At 39.4% G+C, this 16218-nt stretch overlaps 1 protein-coding gene across 3 annotated transcripts in view; it reads right to left on the bottom strand.

Moving 5' to 3' along the window:
* osbpl5 (oxysterol binding protein-like 5) overlaps positions 1-16218 on the bottom strand; it is a 45407-nt gene that overhangs the window by 27976 nt on the left and 1213 nt on the right. For all 3 annotated transcript variants that reach the window (XR_003832391.1, XR_003832392.1, XM_029434090.1), the window contains exon 2: positions 5970-6031. The gene's annotated coding sequence lies outside the window, so the exon portion shown is untranslated. The remainder of the gene's footprint in view (positions 1-5969; positions 6032-16218) is intronic.

Below are 16218 nucleotides of genomic sequence, written 5' to 3'. Positions count from 1 at the left end.
CAGCCCAGGTGCTAAATCAAAATAATGTAATGAGACTAGACTTTTTTCTCTAAGTCTAAAGACTAAACAGCCACTGTGCTCCACGTCCACTCCTGTCTAGGTGAAATCACCTCATTCTTGTCCAGCGTTTATCAAAACAGTGCAACAACCCGTACAGTTCTGACACCATTAAAACCGCTTTAACTGTTTTATGGAGTTGTAGCATAAATAAATTATACTGACCCTCAATCCCTTAATACAAGAACCGCCAGGATTATATACAGTAAATACACTAAGAAGGGCCACTTTGTCATAGCTATGTGCAAATGTTTATTTATTTTCAGCTGGAGAATTTTTTTTTTTTTTACTAATCACCAGGTTTCTCAAAATGGTAATAAAAAGCCATATTATATGCAAATGATCAAAACAAACTGCTGCATCACAGCCTGACTTCAGAAGTCTGTTGGCCCTTTATCTTCATAGTTTTGACATAGCTATCTAAAACAGGTCTTTTTACATAAATCCGTGTTCTAGAGTTGAGGGGGTTCCATGTTTTACACATTTTCCCCCCAACCAATTATATATTATTACCATATATTATAATAATTCCTGAGTACATAACACCATTTTTGCAAAAGTTAAGGACTAGCATGTGGTTTCTTTTTCAGATCTTGCGGTTTTAATGTTTAAATAGCACTCTGCCTACAGTGGCTGTGTCTCAATTCAGGGGCTGCAGCCTTCGGAGGCTGCATTTGTAGACCGATTACGTCACAGCGGCCGCGACAGGGGTGTCCCATTTCGGCGACTCCTTCAGCTATAGCCGACAAATGCGGTCTTCGTTTGCCAGATTTGCAGGATACATCTGATGTATCCTACACGGCCTCAGGTATCCCAAGATTCATTGCGCGCCCAGAGAAAAAGATTCTGACGAAAAATGGCACCCCTCGACCCAGCAATAGGTAGTGTGCAAACACGTGACAAAACTCTGTGACGTATGCGTGCGACGCCATGTTGGTTGGAAAACAAATCAACAATGGCGTCTAAAGCGAACAACAACAACAATACAACTCCGACTTCTTCAAAGTATTTTGACTCTCTGGAGTCCTCTGCAAAGGCAAGATTCAGAGAAAAATTCAAAATTTGCGGCCTTGACCCGTACACGCTAAAGCCGTCGGATTATATTGAGGATTTAGATTCATTACCGCCGATTGAATATCCGGATATTGTGAACTACCTTGTGCTACAAAAGTCGTGGGCAACCAATACACAAAGGAAGGCATACAAGAGCTTAGATGCTTATAATTTCTTTGTTTCTGGCTGGGTTGGTAGTCTTCTTACCAAACCAGTGAAAGATGACAGGGTGCCCGTCCATGCCCCTGTAAATCACTCGCAAAGAGCTCGAGATACACCGCTCAAGCCGTGGTTTGTGAGTGAGAAGAGCGGCGATGTTATGTCATAAAGCTTTGCCGCTTCTCCTAGTGACGAGAAGTAAGGTCTTACAGTGTTCGGGTATATCATAAGCACAAATGTTTAACGTAAACATTGAAAACATAGCTTTAGCATGAGCTCTTACCAGATATAAAGTGGACGCCACACACACGGGTGAATTGTGCTTTTTCTTCTGTTAAGTCCTGACGAGTTATGTTGCTAAACCAGCTCACGGCGTTCGGTAGACAGTAATTCATCCCTCTTTTGTGGATCGTTGTTTTTGATGATTTTAGGAAATCTAAAGAAACGTTTCTCTGGGTCACTGCGCACAAGATTGGCATCTTAGACGTTTAAATACAAAGAAAATTCCGAAGCGTTGCAGCAACTCACACGTGAACGGCCACCGTCTTGGTTGTGTATATACAACCAAGATGGCTGAATTCCGGGTTGGGAAATAAGCGTGACATCACATGCACACTATCTATACGGCAAATGGATATACTTTTAAATATAAGTCTTGGGTTTCAACTCGCTCGAATAGCGAACGTTACTAATGTTATAAAATCAAAGGACCTTAAAACATACAATTTTCGCTAAAATGACGGTTAAGTTACAGGACGTTAGCGCCGATGCTAGTTAAGCTAGCTGCTCAGCAGCTGTTAGGAGCAGCTGCTGAGCAGCTAGCTTAAAAGTTAGCCTTTTAAAGTAGAACTTTTAAGATCTAAACTTTTAAACCTAAGAGTTGTAAATGTTTATTTATATTTTACATAGATTGTGGCGATTGTATAGATAATGTATACTTCATAGTACCGGCTTGGTTTTCAGTCCAGTGCAATCGTTCGGATTGATTATACATATTTTATTATTTATAATATGTGTACTTATTTTGCAACTTAATCTGCTTTTGTTTAGTGGTGTATAGATAAACTTGTTCTAACATTTTGTTTTGTTTTAGGGAGAAGGAGACGGAGGCAGAGGAGAGGAGAGGATGGAGAGCAGGGAGAGGAGGAGAGATTACTCTGCTGGAGAAACTTGTTGACAAATGAAATGTAAATTAATTTTAATAAATAATATATATAATGATGAATATATTGTGTATTTAATTTACATGAACTATAAATGAAAAGTAATGAAAACTTAATTGATTTCAAGGTTCAAGAAGGATTTATTTTGTACATATGATTTATTAATTTAAAAAAGAGATTATTTAATTTAGAAAACTACCTATCACTGAATGGAAATGAATGATCGAACAAACAAAATGATTGAATGATTATTATAAACAAAAGTATTATAAAACAATATAACATTTACAGTATACAGATAAAGTTTGCTGCTTGACTTGGATGGGCTGCCACAATAAAGCCCCTGGTGTCTCCTGATGCATCATCTAAAATACATTATCGCCGGTGATAAAGCACATCTTCAATAATGATTGAAAATAAAAAAACTAAAGTATTATCTCTGGTTCCGTTCTCTGGGAAAATGTTAAAGTAAGCCGTCAACTGCTTGGTAACTTCAGAGAGTTGCTAGGCGACGGGAGCAGCAAAATGTAGGGCCGTGAACAACTGGTGACGTACCAGGAAGTCCCCTGTAGACCGGACCGTCTCATTTCGTTAGATCCTGGCCTCTAAAGACTGCGAAGGCTATGTCCTGCGAAGGCTGCAGCCCATGAATTGAGACACAGCCAGTAGGTCTGTCTGATGCTGTGACCTCTGAACTTTATCACCGTTTCACACTTTCACTTTGTTCCTTTCCTGTGCACCAGTACCTCATTAGGCAACGATAATAAAGGTTATGGTCAAAAGATCAACACTTCCCACAGCCAGTACATCCTCTCACTATCTTGTTTACCACCTGCCCTCTTTCTGTCCCTTCATCAAACCTAAACTGACAGACACTTTTATAGAAGCTGTTAGCTGCTCCCAGGCTTTTCATTGGCAGATAAACAGGCTTATTCTAGCCAGAGAGCTAATCATATGCACAACTAGATAGGATAGATCTTAACAAATGGTAATAGTTCTCACAAAGATGACACTTTACATTTAAGGATCATCCATCCATTAGCTATACCCGCTTATCCTTTGAAGGCCTTCAAATCAAAGGGCTGCCGCATGAAGACACACAAACATCCATGCTCATATCGGTAGTTGCCAATTAACCTAACCTGCATGTCTTTGGGGAAATCTATGTAGGCACAGGGAGACCAATTGCCCCTTCAAGGACCAGTATATCTATCTATGCATACAGTTTTAGTTTTATTTGCCAAGGTTTAAGATCTCCAGCACATTCAGAATTCTACTGCCAAATAAGATGGAGATCTACATTTAGAAACGTCCAGATTGGTTTTCATCTGTCAATAATACACAGGAAGAGTCTCAGATACAACACAAAGATGGATAAAGCCACTCTCCAGGAACACAATAAATAAACATAAATCTCACTGTGGCTTCCTCAGTGTTGATCTCATTAAATTACACTTTGCTCACTGATCAAAGGAGACTGCTGGGTACTCCCAATGCAGATGCTATTTAGCATTGCTAGCACTCCCCTTAATATATTCTTCCTGACAACCAATTTGGACCTCATTGTCCTTTCGATCCATTGTTAGAAGGTCATTCCCTGAATGTATGACTTACTCTTTCATGAACCTGCTCCAGGCTAACGTATAGTAACAATATATAGGCCTATGTAATTCAGGGTATGACCCATACAGTACAACTCATTGTCCAATCCTATTCCTCTCACTGCACTTTAAATCACCCATGTTATACTATGCTAAATAAAGTAATTTGTGGATCAAATGATAAGCATGAGAGGCTTAGGAAAGACGTAATATGGAAAAGAGAGCAGTTTTGCTGTTAACAACAACTTCCATATTTCTATTTATCTTGTTATTACCTCGCAAGTCAAAGACCAGGTAAATCAGTCTTTAAACTTAAAGGAACAGTTAGTTAGGGCTATCAAGTGTCCTTGGTCATTATCATTTCAACATTGAAAAAGTTGTGCGTTAGGGTTGAGAAGGATTTAAAAAGGTGACATTTTGATATTAACGTGTACTGTGTCTTTTTGCACTTTCAACTTGTTAACCAAATTGTTATTACAGTACTAACTTCAAACTGTTGGTTTGGGGTGATGTAATAGATGTTTTGAAATTGTGCCAAGTAAATTGACACAGTGTGCACAGTACTAAGCCATATTAATGGAACTAAGAACAGATAAGCAAACTATGTAACCAGTCAGATAGTAGACAGTAACAGAAACTATTAAGTATTCATAATCATTATCTTAACATCGTAGTAAATAAGATAAGTCGCATTGTGTGTGGCTTTAAGGCAGACACAAAAATGTGACAAGATTAGCTTGGGTATGAGCCGCTGGGTACAGGTTGAGACATTTATGCCTGGTTAATGTGTAATTTGCAGTTAAATCTCATACGTCTCCATGTTGCAAACACATGCCAAGATAAACAGCTTGGGTAAGGCTGAATCCAAACGCTTCCTGACTGATATGAGCGGGCAAGTGGTGCTTTTTCACGGCTGCCACGGTACAGTCTGCTACCATCTTAGAGCTGTACAGAATAGCAAAGCAAACACATTTTCAGGATACCAAAAGCACTGCAAGTTAACTGTCACTTTTATCAGTGTGATTCCACCACACCAAAAGGAACTTTTTTGCAGTAAGAGGGCCAAATTAATACGTAGGAATAAGTGTAATAAGAACACGTGGTTTCCATCTTTACACTCAATGGACAGATGTGTGGAACAGCTGATTAACTAACCAACAGCATAAAAGATACTGGTACACTTATCCTTCCAGGAGAGACCAAAATACACAGTGTGCTCAGGATGGGAGGCTGAAAAAAGAAATAGTAACTAGTCATTACGCTACCCTCGGCCACTGTATGAAAGATCAACATGTACTCCAGGCAAACTGCCTGTTTTAGGGCTTTACGTATCTCTTTGAAGTATCATTCTGAAGCCAACGGTCCTTGTGCAACCCAAACATTTACTCCCTTCTAACCCAAATGAATCTGACACACCCTGTAAGCTCCTGATTTCAGTTTTGTCAAACAGTTTCTCCTCTTTCAAAGCTGCACTATGATCCAACTTTGCAAAATTGACACAGAATTGCTCACATGGGAATGCGAAAACAGTCACAAAAAAACAGCACAAGTGGAAGCTTTACAGCACTAACTGACACTGTGATCAAATATCTGCAGAGAGCAAGTGCACTTAAAATGAAATAAAAACTGGCATTAACAGAAAGTACATCTACTTCACACCTTAAGAGACATGTCCCAATTCTCTCTTCTGCTCAAAAAGTTATCTCTCCTGGCAACACTGGGTAAAAATGAACTTGCATTTGTGTCAAATTTTGAAAGTAGACTGACGCCTGAGAGAAAACAGGTTCACAAATGAAACCTTAATTTTGGACTGTAACATGTGAATGGCGTATGCAAACCACTTGATTAACTGAAACTGAATAGCTAGCCAATTTAACAGAGCATATGCATTATTAAGACAATAAAGTGTGGGCTTGCAGGTGAGAGCTCATCTTACCTTTCACCTGAGCTGCAGGAGACACTGCATCCAGAAGCCTTTGTTGGAGCAGCCTGTCTCACCTGCAGAGACACAAAAGTAAGAATAAGGTTTCACTTTAACTCACACAGTAAAAACAGACAAACTGCCTCACTCCCGGTGTGTCTCCTTTCCATGCTCCTCCTGGTCACACCACTGTGTTAAAGAGGGTTGAGACCAAACCCCACCCAGTCTCACTCCTGAGGGAGCCACTAACGTCTCTCTAGGTCTGTTTGCCACCTGCACACACACCACTCTGTCGTACGGTTACATCAATTCTCCAGCTAACGTAGATTTGAAACTAAAGAACTACTTGAGCAGTCCATCATCCAATCCAATAAGAAAGGTCATTAAAAGTAAAAGTATAACTGATAGCACTGTCAATGATTTTTCATGGAAAGAAACAGGATTACCGGTATATTTAATGTGTTTACTTAAACACTGTTCCAGCTAACCATGCTCAAACATACACACAGACACTAACACACAAACTATCCAATCATGGGAGGACTACTACTCCTACACCAAACAAATACACACCCTGGTAGGATGTGAATCCCATCCAACTAAAAGAATCTCACAGTATAATGTACATTTCGAATCCACTTCTCATATAATCTAACTTTTGACTTTCATTGTAATTAACTGCACTTGACATATATTGTTTACAGCTAAAAATGCTGTTTTCAACACCCCATTCTGGTCTTTCTTTTGTTTCCCCTTGAAATGCCTTTTAATTCTGCTTGTGCAAAGAACAATGCATTCTCAAACAGCTGTGATGTGTGATAAGCCACAAATCCAAAAACCAAAGCAAAACAACACACAGCAAGCAAGCATTCATGCACTATATGATTACCAGGATCATATAACATGAATATTTTTGTTGGATCATTACCATTTCAGAGGTAGGAGAACTACACTTAAAAAGATATAGTATCACCAATTCCCTGACTCTACCAATGCTTTTACTAACTGTATAAAATCTGCACAAAAATAAATCACATCTCAGTTGAAAACATGACCTTGGCATGGATGGATCTCTGTCAATGACACCGCAGTTAATGATCTAACGGCAAACCAACAAAAAATGGGTTGGGCAGTTGAGACGGAATCTTTGCCATTAAATCCTATCGCTGAGCAAAGGAGGAAGCCATAACACTTGACTACGTCTAACCTAAATAAGAAGTGAACTGAGAGAGAATCCCTGAGCTGACAGCGCTTGAGGGGCAGAGACAAAGGGGGGAGGCAGTGCAGAGATGTAAGCCAAACACAGACAGCAAGCAGAGGAAAACAGAAAGACATGGTGTAGAGGGCGGGAAGGAAGGGGTAATCTAAGACTGGCTGAGAGGGACATGACATCGTCAAAATAACCAAAACAGCACTCATTTCTATTGACGTATTCATTTAGTCCTTAGTTTGTATGACATGCATAACATATGGCACAAGAACAAGAACATTTACATTTATGATATTTAAAAAGAGTAAAAAGTGACAGAAGACACTGACCCAGAATGTGACATGGTTTGGATGGAAGCACTCCAAAACTACACCACTTTTCTAATACACACTCCTCGCTGTCCTACATTTTCTTATTCAGACCAGGCGTGTGAGTCGGTTCTTGGGACCAATTCACAGTGCAATAAAACAAACAACATGCCATGTAGATGTGCAAGATTATGAGCGTGCATTCACCAAATGACCTGTATTCCCGTCTACCTCCGCTATGCTGTCCAACAACATACCAACATTTAAAGCCCTAGTGTTGGATTTGCCAAAGCCTTTTACTTTCAAATTCTACTTGTATCTTCAAGTAACTGGGCCAAATGAAATTCAGCGAGGGAGCTATTAGCCACACTAGCCCTGCAACTGAAAACTATATGGTTATGGATGGGTGAAACACTGCCTCATGCATATTTTAAAACCAGCGCTCTGCATGCCTCTTCGCAAGCATTCAAGTAAGTAACATTTACATGAGAGCACTGTGAGCTTAGCTCGCCAACTTTCCCAGCAAGAGAGCCAAGATAGGAGGGGACCAGGCCAGATCCTGCCCACTGATTTATAGTTGTGTCTCTGGCTCGATTAAGGGAAACAATGGGGAGGGTGTGAATAATAACTTGAGGCAAGGAGTAGGTGCTCCAACTAGAAATATAGTAGTGGGTAGAGACGGAGGCAAAACTGATAAGTGATAAAGACTGGCTGATATTCTGACATTAGATTTTATTGGTCTATTCAAAATATACCAAATATTTCACATCTGTCCATCTTCAGTGTTTGAAAAGTGTTACTTTAGATTATTTACCTCTTTGGGCAATTATTAATAATAATAATAATCATAATAATTTTCCTAAAAGGGTAAAAAATGTACCTTTATGTTGTGGGCAAATCAATGATAATCTCAAAAGTTACACATGGTTCTGCAATGAAGGTAGATCAAAAGCCAAATATTAATTTGGTGCCTCTTTACAGGGTACATGTTTTCAATGAACTATTATTAGACTAAGTCCTTCATCTGCTCCTGGATATGAGATTCTAATCCAAGTGGAAAATGGAGGCTGATATTTACAAGTGCCCTTAGTTATACAGAGCTGATTGTTTGTCCAGTGAAGCCACTAGACACACAGACAAGCGGACCATACACTTCATCAACCTCCCTGCAGGAACGGAGAAAAAAAAAAGCCTAAGGCACGGGGACACAAAGTGAGCACTCACTGCGCATAATGACAGCAGATTGGATTTTACAGGAATGGCACAAGGTCCAAGGTCTAACATTAAGTACACTCAAATGCCTTACACACTAATTATTGCTCATCACAAACCCTTCTACCCGGGGGTCTGTTATCTGTGCCATTAGGTTTAACTCTGGGTTAGCACAATAAAACTGGTAAGAAACATGGGGCAAACGGTCAACAGCAACTATCTAAAACGAGCCCTATGTCCCATGCATGGAAATGAATAACCGTGCCCTTAATAATGACGATGATGCAGAATAGACTAAATAACAGATATCTTTTGTAGGCCCTACGTAGGCCTAACAAATTGCACTCTAGAAATAACAAACATGTTGTAATGCAAGGTAAACAAACACAGCTGTAAGTCAGTGTCTTTAACATTTAACTGGAGTTCTTCCTGTGCAGCTTAAGATACACTTGCTTCTAATAAAAGTAAAATGTGTCTGTATCGTGTTACACTGGTAAAATGGCTTGCTTTGGATATACATTTCTGAAGGTGTATGTTTATTATAGATAATGCACTGCTCTACACTACTTTCATTTACATCAACACTTTTTTTAAAGTATTGCCTAAGCCTTTTTTTTTTGCTCTGACAGCCCAACTGTTAAAATAGATTTGCTGTAAATATAAGCACTAACTGACATTAGTGTCCTACTTGATGTAGAGCCCGACATTCTGCATACTAATTACCTAAATATTAATCGTAAATGGCAATTCATCTTCATAAGTGAAGTGTGGCTGTGGGCGGCCAGGTTTTTAATTTAGGCTGTGCTAACCAGGATGTTCATTAAATGCTTCGGAACTGAAGCACAATTGCAAAGCAGCCAGTAAGAGTTAGGGTCTTCAAGCAGAGAACAAGGGTGTTTTAATACCCTTTTAATACAGGAAACATAGGTACGACATGGTTCTTTTTTAACTTTACTAAGCACTAGGGGTGTCACAATTCTCAAAATCCACACTTCAATTTGACTTTCCATTTTAAAAAGGTCACAATTTGATTAAATATTTCAATTTAAACATTGTATTCCAGCACTGACGGCTATGCCATTGTTCGAGTCTGCATTCGTAAATTCCTTCCGATGATTGGATTCTAATTTAAAAACTCATTTATAACTGATTACTTCATAATTTCCTAATGTTTTAACTATCAAGTAAAACTCCTTATTAGGTCTGCTGATATTTTCAATGGAGTCTTCTTCAGAATGACCCCAATTATGACTATTCGAAGTTCCTAAACACTCACATTGGCGCTCTCTCTGGACTAGATGACGCTGCACAAAGAGATACATTTTGCTTTTGTTTTGTATCGGCACTATGGGAAGATTAATAACGAGAAGAGGAGGCCATGGCCCCATGAACAGCAGGTTTTCTTCTCTGCTCTGCAACAGCTGTTTGCATCTCTCTCTGTCTCTCTCTCTCCACACTAAAGCGGCTCTGCTTCTCTTCTGATAACACCAGTCATCATTCTCAACCCAGTCGTACATTTTTCGCCGACATGCAATGGATGTTCTTTAGCGTTTCAACTCTTATGTTGTTTATATTGACAGCCATTTCCTCTATGAGGTAAACAAGCCTCCCTGTGTCTGTCTTCACGACGGTGAGACAAACACAGGCAGAGCAGTGCCAAGTCGGTATGTATCTCATGAAGCAAAGTCTGGAAAATTATTGGAATTTAAAACATTTACATTTTCTGCAAGTAGTGACCCAGTTGGGCAACTGGCTGATTGAATTTACTGGCCTGACGTTTGTTGGACCTTGTCTGTATCAATTTGGAATGTTTCAGTGTTACAGTTACAGTAGGGGAGACTGGGAGATATTGTAACAGCAAACAAATGAAACTGTTTCCAATTAATTTAATAGGTATGAAGTGAATATGTGAATATGAAGTGTGCAAAGGTTTTCATAAATTCATTTTTTGAAATAAGCATGCGACCTGTTTTGATCCCTGCAAACCGTCGAAATCAAGAACCGTTAGCAATCAAAATCGATATAAGTGACACTGATTAAACACTAAAATAAGCTTGAATGTCAAGTAGTGCTGCATAATCAAAAACATCATAATCGGGCATTAAAGGCATTCTCTGACATTTTTTGAAAAATGCACTTGTTTGCTTCCATACCAGGAGTTAGAGGAGAGGATCGATATCAATTTCATCTCCGTGCATTCAGCACAGAGATCAGACCAAGATGTGTTTATCTGAGCACAAAATGGCAGGAAACGAGGGGGGATGGGGGGTCGTGGCGGGAAGCTACAAGCAGGCAGTCACAAACACTGAAGGGAGGGAGCACAGAAAAATGTATCCTGCAGTAGTGGTTTTAGACATTTCTATGACCATTTTTGATTTGTTTCCTGTGTGACACCTGGTCACTGTCAGAAGCCATTGCAACAACGTCAACTGTCATTTTCTCATTTTACAGCCACCCTTCATATACAGAGAGTGTTGAATACCCGAAAGATGGATTTTGGGTGGAGTATCACTTTAAGACTGAAGTCAGGTGATGGGCCTATGTCATGGAAACCGTTCCATACTCTGAAACCTGAGGTGTTTCTTAAAAAGGTTAAGGCGATGCTTGATTTCTTGGCAAAGACAGCTACGACTGAGTGTCACAAGTTTCCTTTTAGTGTAATCTAACACAGTGTCACTTTCTCCCCTCACCTGACTACTCCATTAGGAAAACCGAAACTAGCAACACTACACAGCCTCATAAATACAACGCTGATACTTGGGTATTTATTTTCTGAAACAACACAGCTGTGACATTACACTAATAGCTATTAAACAACTTGTCTGTCGCCAAAGAAATGCCTTTACATGAAAAAAATCAGCAGACGGATCCCAAAAATGAGAGCCTGCACAGAGCACCATGATGACCATCCAAAGAGGCCTGTAACAGGCTGACATTAAACCCATTACGTAATCAAGCATCTCAGCCTCGTCTCTTTCGTAATAAAAACTCAGTGTAATGAAAATATGACACAAACCTAAAACGACCCCGCTGTTAACTCAACACAAACACTTTGGCTTATCCCTTGAAACTGCAGATTATCAGCATTTGACATGGGGTGTCCACAGTGCCAATCAGGGACTGGACCAAGTCACTGTGCAAAGCCTGCCTCTCAGAATAAAACAAACGTAGATTGTGACAAGGACACTTGTGCCTTTGCCTACTTGTACTGTAGGTAATTTGCTAAATTGACAAGAAGCAACAACCTTCAGTCGGAATACTCATCATCTTATGACACACAACACGTGAGCATACGTATACACACACAAGCCTTACATTTGCAGTTTGTGCGAAATGGCCAGAATTTTAGTTTAAAATAAATAATAAAGGAATAAAGGAAGTACCATTATCAACAGAATGTGAAGCAGGTTACAGTATCGACGTTATTCTAAAGACGTCAATGTATTGTGTTGCAAAGATATCTACTGAAATTAGCGGTGAAACGCTGCCTTTATTTTGCCTTGTGGTATTACAAAATTCACCTTTAAATAAAACGAAAGCTTTGCATGCGTGTGAAGTTTGGCAACTGTATCTACAATTTCCACAAAGCAAAAACACTGAGTCCAGAGGAAAGCTGGCAGCATTTACACAAGCAGCAGTTCCATATACATTAAGCTAGAGATGAGTGAGAGGTGGATATCGATTTCAGAGGTGCTAGCTACCATGAGAGCACCCAGGCTGCCGCTGCCTCTGTAAAAAGAAGAGCAGTGGATCTAAGGTGTTAAACCTGCTCTATAAATACACACAACAGCTACCCGGCAACCTAGGAACAAACGTCAAAGGGTCAGCAGGTTAGTCGCACAACCTAAAGTGTGTGTGTGTGTGTGTGAGAGCGAGAGAGAGGGATGGTAAGCAAGAGACAAACGTAGAACGAGGAACCGGGAGGTACAGAATTTAAAGAATACAGATTCCAAAAAGGTTGTGCAAAGTTGAAGTTGAAAGATTCTGCTTTTTCAAATGCAGTGAAACATGGACCCTTTCCGCAGAACAACACTGGGGATAATGTCAAACTCAAAGTATGCGGTTAAAAAGACTGCCCTTTTGCGTTTTTAGTCAAACGAAAACTGAGGACACAAGATTTTTACTCCAAGTATCACTCATTAGAATTATGCAAATAACATTATCAGCACTGTGCAATCTGCACGGAAATCTCATAATGGAAAAATCCAGTTTCCGATTACATAATGAAATATTGCATCCAAGTCGTAAATATGCTTTCACAGGTCTGTAAACAGTAACGATTTGTCTTTATCTCACTTTTGTATTGAGAAAAGGGAAAGCTGCTTCCCCAGATTAATGTGGTACTAACACAAAAGACTATTGTCTACAGACATTACAGTGTGTTACAATACTGGTGTCATCATAAAGAACAGCGAATATTACAGCAGTTAAAATTGGGGACTTGCATCTCAGACAGGTGTAACAAAATTCACAATAATGTAACTTGACTTTTGTAGTGTGGTAAATAATGCCTCAATTTGGCTATACAGCATGCAGTATACTGTATGTGCTCTCTTGTTTGATTAAATGATGTAGTTATATCATAACCTTGAAAATGTCAGTACTATCGTGTTGTGTTCACAGAGATGAGGTTTCTCTGGGAAACATTTGACATTCTTTGAGAAAGGGACCTGTTTTTAGACATAAAGGCCAACTTACAGCTGTAAAGTAACTTAGGACAAAAAAACTCTGCAAGACCATGGGAGGAGAAGGGAATCTTGGCACAATAGACGCTGCTAAAAGTGCATTTGCTCTCTGGAGGCAGAGAGACGGATTCAATATGGAGCAGTATTAGCCTAGATTCCCCCACTAGGTGTCGGGGAAAGCATTTATATCTCAGGGGAACTGGAACTGCACTGAGCCATTTATCAAACCCTAGAGTAGGACAATTCCATTGTTAAGACCAGTCAGACTCAGACTCATATTTTACAGGGATCCTTATCTTTTGGAAAATTACTATGAAAAATGTTCACACTCGTCACATTTTGAGAAAGTGTTTTTTGTAAAGACTGATTTTTTTAATGGTGTAAAGTGACACTATCTTTTTGACAATATTGTCTGCCATTATTTACTGATAGTTTGTATTTTTACAATGAATGACAGATGAATTATCAGTTGCTTCATTGATGCATGGCCATGGCAAAGCACGTTAGTGGTGAGGCACACCGAGCACACGATTGAATATTGATGAGGCTGCAGAATTTGCACGATGATGTGAGAACAACTCCGGACAGTCATCTTCAGGTCAACAACCTCGTTAACGATTATTTTGCCAGGAAAACAAAGATCTGAAACACTTTGTGGGACAAATAAAGTTCAGTACAGCTCTGACATCAACATCTGAGCTAAACAGAAAGCAGTGATGCTCCAACATGTTGAATGAATAGGTGGCCCAGTAAAAAAAAGAAAAACTGAAGCAAGCAACTGCTGTGTTTTACAGTAGCAAGGGGACGATATACATTTGTGGAATCTTTTGACTGCCATTGATTTTCATTTTCCTTCCCTGAAAAATAAACCTGAATCCCAATCCCAGCTGATTGCACACTAGCTACAGCCTGCTTGCTTTTTCCGAGGGACAAAACACCTGGCTGCAGATAAACCTCAAGATCCAATTACGTTGGTGTTTTTTCATTCATACCAATGAACAATCCTGGCAGTGTTCAATTGAAATTCCAAAGAAAGATTTGTATTTCCTATATCTTTGGGCCTTTTTGCTTGTGTTCTTGAAGTTGATATTAGAGAGGACGTGAGTGGGGAGAGAGGTGACATGACATGTTACAAGGTCCCCAGCTGGAATCAGACCAGGGACACTGCAGTCAGCGTCTTAAACCTCTACACCACCAGGACTTCCTCGAATGGCCTCTCCTATAGTCAGATCGACAGTATGTAGTTGGACATGTAGTCTGAGTAGTCCTTACAGCACAGCATGGAAGTTGGGACATCTGTTGCTGTGTTTTCCTGCTAGAAAAAGCAGTGATAAAAAACAGCACTAACCACCCACAGAAACAGCTCAAACAGCTCTTCACATTCTCACCACTCTTCTTTTTCCTTCATTCACGGCTACTCTCCCCCCATTTGTCATTCACGGCAGAGCAAAGCCCCAGTTGATAGGATTATGGACCAACACCATTAAATATCTCCACCTGATTAGTGCAAGGTAGACTTTCACATGGCAGACCAGACTGCGGGTGTTAAGAGATCAGCACAGAAAACCTCTCATCATTAAAATAAAGTTGGAAAAAAATCAGGAAAGATAGAATAGACTTTGATTTGTTTAGTTAGAGAGGATTAAAACTAAATCTAATGAAGGTTTATTGGACATGGAGTATTTAAAGCAACACAGACTTGATCAAAACTAGATATGGAAATAGGACTAGTCTGTTGTTATTGATCTCGTGACCTATTTCCTGACATTTTGCGGTCATTCAATATCAGATCAATTTTTTGCCCAGTGCCAGTCTGACAGAGAATCCTAATACTGGATATCAGGCCTTCATTGTTCTGCACAACCCACTGTGAAAGATGGAGTCAACTAAAAGTACAGACAAAAACACTGAGACAACAATGCAACGACTTTGCAGAGCGTTGACAGAAAGAAAACTTGGGGAACAAGAGGCAAACTGTTAAACTGTCTCTTCTCACTCAGCTGCAATTTCCAAAACATCTCCCAACATTTCACTCCTCTGGTAATCATTTCCTCTGGTGCTCGGATAGCCTTCTTTTGAGCCTTTTTTTCCCCCAGTGTTTTGAGTGACACATTCCAGTAACCCTTTTAAATATTAACTAAAGTGCACTTCTATGCTATTCTCATCTCTGGCAAAGCCCAACTCAACATAATACCACACGATTAAAGATGATGAGCTCTTCTATCTTTGTCTGCACTGGGAATAGACAGATATGGATGAGGCTATATGGCACTGTAAAATCTCCATTTAGTCATTATCTTATCTTTCCTAGATCAAATGTCACAAGTATAAACTGACCCATTCTGGATTTTTTAGGTTAACACCAATGTCAGTATATAAGAGTTTAAAAAACCTGACAATGCTATATTAGTTGATGGTTATTTGTATTACATAAACACACATTTTTGATAAGGATCCTTTGAATTAGCTTTTTTGTTGTTGACTTGGATATGTACTGAGCAGGACATTTTGCAGTTGAAAGCTAAACTTCTCAGTTCTCAGTGCTAGTAGACAAGCTATGTAATAGACACACTTTTTTTGTTACTTATATACTGTCTGTAATAAGCCAATAATGGCCAATTTATTAATGTAGCTCTACTTACAAGGACACTTAACTCTTTAAGTAGGGGTCTAAATCACAAGTTTAATCATGATAGGATATTATAGATTCAATTCAGGGGCCTAGGATCAATATGAGACGATATCATATGACCATTAAACACAATCAGTTACATTTATAGCAACTAAAATATGATTTGACAATTTTATGACTGGTCTCTGTAGGAAGGAGGTGCACTTGGATGGTAATA

This window comes from Cottoperca gobio, chromosome 6 (assembly GCF_900634415.1).
Source record: "Cottoperca gobio chromosome 6, fCotGob3.1, whole genome shotgun sequence".
Lineage (NCBI taxonomy): Eukaryota > Metazoa > Chordata > Actinopteri > Perciformes > Bovichtidae > Cottoperca > Cottoperca gobio.
The sequence above is the reverse complement of the archived record's forward strand: the minus strand, read 5'-3'. Positions and strand labels throughout refer to the sequence as shown.